We start from the raw sequence: 7,264 nt of genomic DNA on the forward strand, positions 1-7,264 counted from the left end.
TCTATCTTCCACACTAGACACATGCTCCTTAAGGTGAGGAACTCTGTCTATTAGGAGCAAACAAGTTGTCACTGAACAATTAAACAGGAGAGAATTTGAATTTCCTCTCTAAACATGAGAAAATTTTAATTCTCTCCCTAAATGGAAATGAACTTGGGCTAAATTATTAGATGGTAAAAAATCAGCTTGTTATATTATAACTAAGCATGATGACCATCCAACCAGAGGAATCAATTCTTCAACATATACTAAAGGAAACCTCCCAGCTCCCTTAAAGGCAACCCATAATTCTTCAAAGACAGCACCTGAAGAAGAATGTCTATGTGGAGAAGGGGAGCTTATACCTCATCACCCAACTTCTGCCCCCTCCAAACACTCTTTTCCCCAAGATCCTAAAACCAGAGATACAGGCATGGAACCAAACTTACTCTCTCCCACCTTCTAAGATCGGTAACTTCTCTCTCTCTCGTTTCCTTTTTCTTTTTCTTTTTTTCTTGGGTCGCGCCACACAGCATGCTGGATCTTAGTTCCCTGACCAGGGGTTGAACCCGTGCCCCCAGCAGTAGAAGCGCGGAGTCCTAACCACTGGACCACCAGGGAATTCCCTAACTTCTCTTTCTTTGTATTTCCTAAAGTTGATGTCATAGAGGAGACATATGCTTGTCAGCTTTTACTCCCTTAAGAGAAAGAGGCTTTTTCAGGGAAAAGAAAAGGATCAACTCTAGCTTAGTCTCTGTTGTAAAATAATGTTTCTAATTTTAGTAGGTGGCTCATAGGGACAATAAGATTGCCTTTAAGAACTTGGGAAGAAGGTTGCACACTGAGTTTTAAACTATTTTTTTAAATGACGGTTTGAATTAGAGATATGTAAAGTCACAAAACAGAGACAGAATAAGTTCTGGCCAAGACTCAAACAAAACTATACTATTTAATATACTAACACATATAGGGTAAAAACATGACAATTTTTAAGAGATTTAGTTGGCAAAGTAAGTTTAGAAAAGGGAAAAGACAGACATTGGTAGTGTTTTATTCATGGTCAGGAGACAGGGTGTCCTGGCCCAGTATGATGACCAACCAGGTGCTATGGCAGGTATGACTCTGTGCACTTGGCAATTTTCAGGGATCTATGACACTGGGCACTAAAATCCCCAATTAGCTTCCCTTTTTCTAAATTGCAGGCTCACTAAGCAGCCTTCTAGTTATAATTAACTGTTCCATTTTCATTTGCCTCCAGAGAAGGCATTTACTTTAAGTCTACCTAATGGCTAAACTTTTTTTAAAAATTGTGGTACAGTTGATGTACAATATTATGTAAGTTTCAGGTGTACAACATAGTGGTTCACAATTTTTTAAGGTTATATTCTATGTATATTTATTATAAAAATACAGGCTATATTCCCTGTGCTATACAATATATCCTTGTAGCTTATTTATTTTATATATAGTAGTTTGTACCTTTTAATCCCTTACCTTATCTTGCCTGCTTCCCTTCTTCCCCCTCCCCACTGATAATCACTATAAACTTATTTTAAATTAATTAATTGGCATTTATTGGCCTCTGTGAGCTTTTTAAAAGGGAGTCCACTTTGAGAAACGGATCTAGCTCTCACCATGCTGACAATCATGTTTTCAGGCTGATGGTTTGAGAGCTATATTCTGGCTTGTGATGAATTTTCCAAGGAAATGCCCACCCAAAGGGATCTATCTGAATAGTCAGCCAACTTTCCAATGGGATACAAAGCTTTTCTCTAAGTGATTTTGCATTAAAACTGCAACAATTCACATGGAAAGCCTGAACTTCTACCTCCACCTGGCACTGAAGAGTTGCCTCTCTCCCTCTCTGCTGGAGAAGACAGAGGAAAGAATCAGTGAACTTGAAGAAAGAACAATAAAAATTACCTAATTGGAATAAAAGAGAAAAAATAAACTAAAAAACAAAACAAAACAAACAAAAAACTTCTGGTGTCCCAGAAGAGAGGAGAAAGAGGGTGGAACTGAAAAAGTACTCAAAGAAGCAATAGATGATATCTACCCAAATTTAGCAAGAGACATTTATCTATAGAAATAAGAAGCTGAGTGAATCCCAAACAGGATAAACCCCCCAACCCACCTAAACTTAAATAAACTTCTGAAGACTAAAAATAAGGGAAAACCTTGAAAGCAGCCAAAGGAAAATGACACCTTACTTATAAGAGAGGAAAATCAATTTGGATAACAGTAGATTTCTCATCAGAAACTGCTGAGGCCAAAGGGAAGTAGTAGCACATTTGCCAAGTGCTAGAAGAACTGTCAATCCAGAATCCTATAGCCAATGAAAACATCCTTCAGGAATAAAGGGAAAAATCAAAACATTCTCAGATGAAGGAAAATGAAAATTTTGTGGCCAACAAACCTACCTTAAAACAATGGCTAACAGAAGTCTCTAAACAGAAAGGAAATAACAGGGGCACATTAAGAAGGAAGAAAGAGGGTAGTAAGCAAAAATATGGATAAATACAATAAATATACCCTTGATGATTTACACAGTAGAAAAGAGTTAAGTCTCAAATCAATAATCTAAGATGTCACCTCAAGAACTCAGAAAAAGAAAAGCAATATAAACCCAAAGCAAAAAGGAGGAAAAACGTAACAAAACTGTGTGGTATTGGAAGAGTGATGGACAAACAGAACAATGGAACACAACAGAGAATCCAGAAATTGACCCAAATGCCTGATGGATTGTTGACAAAGGTTCAAAGGTTGACATTCAAGAAATTCAGTGGAGGAAAGCCAGCCTTTTTAACAAATGGTGCTGGAGCAACTGGACATCCATAGGCAAAAACCTTGACCTAAGTTTCACACCTTAGACAAAATTAACTCAAAATGGTCATGGACTTAAATGTAAAGTGTGAAACTATAATGTTTTATTTAAAAACTAATACTTTATAAGAAAATGTTAAGGAACCATTGGCTAGGCAATGATTTCCTAGACTTGTCACCATGATCCATAAAAGGAAAAGTAGGTTGTACTTCAACAAAATTAAAACTTTTTCTCTTAGAAAAACTGTTAGGAGAATAGGCAAGCTACAGAGAAAAAAAAAAAAAAATTTTTGCAAAGCACATATCTGACAAAGGACTAGTATCTAGAACATATAAAGAATTCTCAAAACTCATCAGTAATAAAACCAAGAATCCAATTAGAAATTTGGAAAAGGACATGAAGAGACTTCACCAAAGAGGATAAAGCAGATAGCAAATAAGCACATGAAAAGGTATTCAACATCATTAGCCATTTGGGAAATGCAAATTAAAACAACAAATGAGATGTCATTACACACCTATCAGAATGGCTAAAATGAAAAATAGACACCCAAACTGAATCACACTCATACATTGCTGGTGTGAATACAAATGGTACAGACCCTATGGAAAACAATTTGGTAGTGTTTCAAAAAACTAACATGCAACTACCATATGATCCAACAATTGCACGCTTGGGCATTTATCCCAGAGAAGTAAAGACTTAGGTTCACACCAAAATCTGTAAATGATGTTTACAGCTGCTTTATTCACAGCAGTCAACAATCCCCAAAAGTCCTTCAATGGGTGAGTGGTTAAACAAACTGTGGTACATCTGTACCTTGGAATACTACTCAGCAATAAAAGGAAACAAACAACTGACACACAAAAACCTGGATGAATCTCCAGAGAATTATGTTGAATAAAAAAAGCTAATTCCAAAAGGTTGCCTATTGTATGATTCCATTTATACAATATTCTTAAACTTATAAAATTATGGAACTGGAGAACCAACTAGTGATTGCCAGAGGCTAAGGAAAGAGTACTCTAAACTGAGTAGACTGGGTAAAGGAACTTGAAAGTGGTATTCTTCTGTGTTATTTCTTACAATTACATTGGAATCTACAATTATCTCAAATTAAAAAGTTAACTTAATCTTCAAAGATGAGTAGAAACATTTTCTTTCAAATGTTGTCTTTATTTTGTCATTGTTTTATGCTTCCTGTCACAATAGGAACAATAAATACTGATGGAACATAGTATGTGACAGTTATTTTAATATTACCTCATTTGATGCTCACGTAACACCGTGAGACAAGTAATATTATCCCTATTTTATATTTACAGTACATAAGGCTTAGAGAGTTTAAACAACTTATCCAAGATCACATGGTTGGTTATCAAGTGTCAAAGTCAAGATTCACCTGCAGACCTGCCTGGCTCTAAAACTGGTGCTCTTAATTCCATAATATCCTTCAAAGACAATCTATGTTGAGCATCACTTGGCAGTATTTTATTCTGGACTGAGAGCTAGGAGCATGAGATATTGTGTTTTCCCCTCACCCAGTGGTTTTTCCTTGTAGCTCCTTCCCTACACTGCTCCTCTATGCTCTAGTGCCGATATATTTCTTGTATTCCAGAAGCATCACAGGCAAGCTGAGCTTTTTCTGCTTTGCTGACTGACCTGATAAAATCCAATATTTCTTAAAATAAGCTTCTAAATAGCTCATGGAATCATTGTCAGGCACTGCCTGCAGCACCCAGAGTTTGTTCAGTCCTTCTGAATCTCTCAGTAAAAGTAACTGCCTCACCCTTCCCTGCATTCTACCTATTCTCTGATGATTCTGGGCAGTGTGGCAGTGGTTTTTAAGTTATTTTAAGAAAATCCATTCATTATCATAATTAATCAAAAACCTCACTTGGGGTGATTCCTCAGCCTGTGATACAGACATCTTGCATCTGCATGGCTTGGAGATAATAAATTAATTCAATATTGCATGGATACCACAGAACAACTTTTAATAATTGTCAGCCACACAGGGCTCTATAAAGATTCCAGTAAACAAAACGCCACACAGACCAGCTATTCTTCAGCAGTAATATCTCCCAGTAAGTCCTTTGGAAAAAACTGAATATACATTAATTTGATTTTTGCCATGTGTCAGGCACTGTGCTAAGTGTTTTAAATGTGTTAAATGATTTAATCCTCCCCAAACCTTCATGAAGTGGGCATTCTTACATTTTCATTCTACAGATAAGAAAACAGACACGGAGAGGTTCAATGGCTTGCCTCAAACCACACAAGAGATGGGATTTTGAACATAGGCAGTCTGATCATGAGCCCAGAAGCTTAACCATAATGTTTTACTACTTCTTCTTTTAATGAATTTACTTATATTGATATATTATACGAATTTTCTTCCATGTGCCTTCAGGGATCATTAGAAGGAAGCTGAAGTCAGGAGAGAAAACGGAAGTAAAGAAAGTGTCAGAGAAATGATTTTTTAAAAAACTTTTTTATTTTTTAATAATTCCAAAGTTACGCAAAGCCTGCAAGAATAGTAAGAACTTTAGTATGCCTTCAGCCAGGTTTCCCAATGGTTAACTCTGACACATTGTCTTCATCATTCTCTCTCCCCCCCTCACACCTCCCTCTCTCTGTCTACATATATGTATGTATGTGTATGTGTACACTTTTTTCTCTCCAAATTAGTTGAGAATAGGTTTCAGGCATGATGACCCAGGTACTGCTATTCCCTGAAGAAAAGGCAACTCGCCTACATAACCACAAAATTGAGAAAATTAAGATTGAGACCATATAATCCACAAACCTCATTTAAATTTCATGAATCATTCCAACAATGTATTTTACAGCAAAGGAAAGTTCAAGATTCATCTGGGGATCAAGGATTACATTTCACTGTCATCTCTTTTCATTCTTTTTCAGTCTGGAACAGTTCCTCAGTCTTTCCTGATTCATGATCTTGACATTTTTGAAGAGTACAAGATAGCTTTTTTTTTTTTTTTTTTTTTTTTTTAGAATTCCTATCAATTTTATTTTACTTATGCTTCCTCAATATTAGACCCAGGTTATGTACTTTTGGCAGGAATGTCACAGAAGTAATGCTGTGTTCTTCTCAGGGTATCTTATCAAGAACACAATGTTGATTTGTACCATTCCTTGTGATATTAACTTTCATCACAGGGTTAAGGGGGTACCTATCAAATTTCTTCACTATAAAGTTATGACTTTCTCATTGTAATTAATAAGCATCTTGCAGGGAGATTCTCTGAGATTACATAACTATCCTATTCATCATGAAACTTTTACCCACTAGTTTTATACTCTATTGATGTTTTTTGACTAAATAATTACTCTGATGTTTGCTTATGATGACTTTGTAATACTAGCATTTCTTCTAGATTTATTCATTGGTATTACACTATAAGAAAGAGCTTTTCCTTTTCCTATATTCATTCATTCACTTACAGACTCATTGATCCTTATTTTAATCAATTGGTTATAATGTTAGTCATTATTTATTTTGATGCTCAAACTGTCCCAACTGTCCTTCAAGCTGGCTGCTGTGTCCTTTTGACAAGTCCTCATAATTTTTTATTATTTCCTTGCTTTATGACAAATCAAGATACTCTGGACTCATCTTGTACCTTCTCGTCTTAGTCCTGGAAATAAACATTTCCCTAAAAAGGCCTGGAATTAAAAATTTCTTTAAGAAGTTTTCTCTTATTTGATAAAGATATTAGAAATCAAGATCTGGGTCCTAGATGTGCTCTTTGCTACTAGGGTTACATTAGCAGACAGAGCTAGAAAATGTACACGTACATATACAACACACACACATCTATACACACACACACAGAGCTATATCCATGTTTCTCTAGATAGGTAGATCCACAAAGAGTTCATGTAATACCTCCATTTCCAATTTAAGAACACTCTGTTCATTCTAACTTTCACCTTTTCAGTGTTTGAATATCCTTTCTCTGACAATGAGAGATGTGGCTCCCATTTCTCTTAATATATATTCTGGTCATTATATACTGGTCATTTCCCCCACTTACAACCAATGCCTCTTCCACCCCAGCCCCACAGGACTCATTAGCCCAGGCTACCTCCTCAGCCCTGAACACCTCCTCAGCCCAGGACACACAGTCCTCACAGGAGTATATATTTTTACAGTGAAGCATTGAAAGTAAGTATAATTATGTAAATAGATCAGGCCCTTAGAACTGCATGTTGGTGGAATCTGTGAGCTATGATCCAAGACAATACAAGGTTCAGTGTACATACAAAATATAGAGGAGGTGATCAGGAAAGATTTTATGTGTAATATGACCACTGATCAGCCCCTCAAAACTATCTGGCAGAGAAGGGGAGGGGGCAGGTAGAGTGCACAGCATGTGTGCAAAGGTATGGAGGTATGAAACAGATTTTTCTATTCAGGAAATTGTAAGAAGACAA

This window comes from Kogia breviceps, chromosome 7 (genome assembly GCF_026419965.1).
Source record: "Kogia breviceps isolate mKogBre1 chromosome 7, mKogBre1 haplotype 1, whole genome shotgun sequence".
In the NCBI taxonomy this organism is placed as follows: domain Eukaryota; kingdom Metazoa; phylum Chordata; class Mammalia; order Artiodactyla; family Physeteridae; genus Kogia; species Kogia breviceps.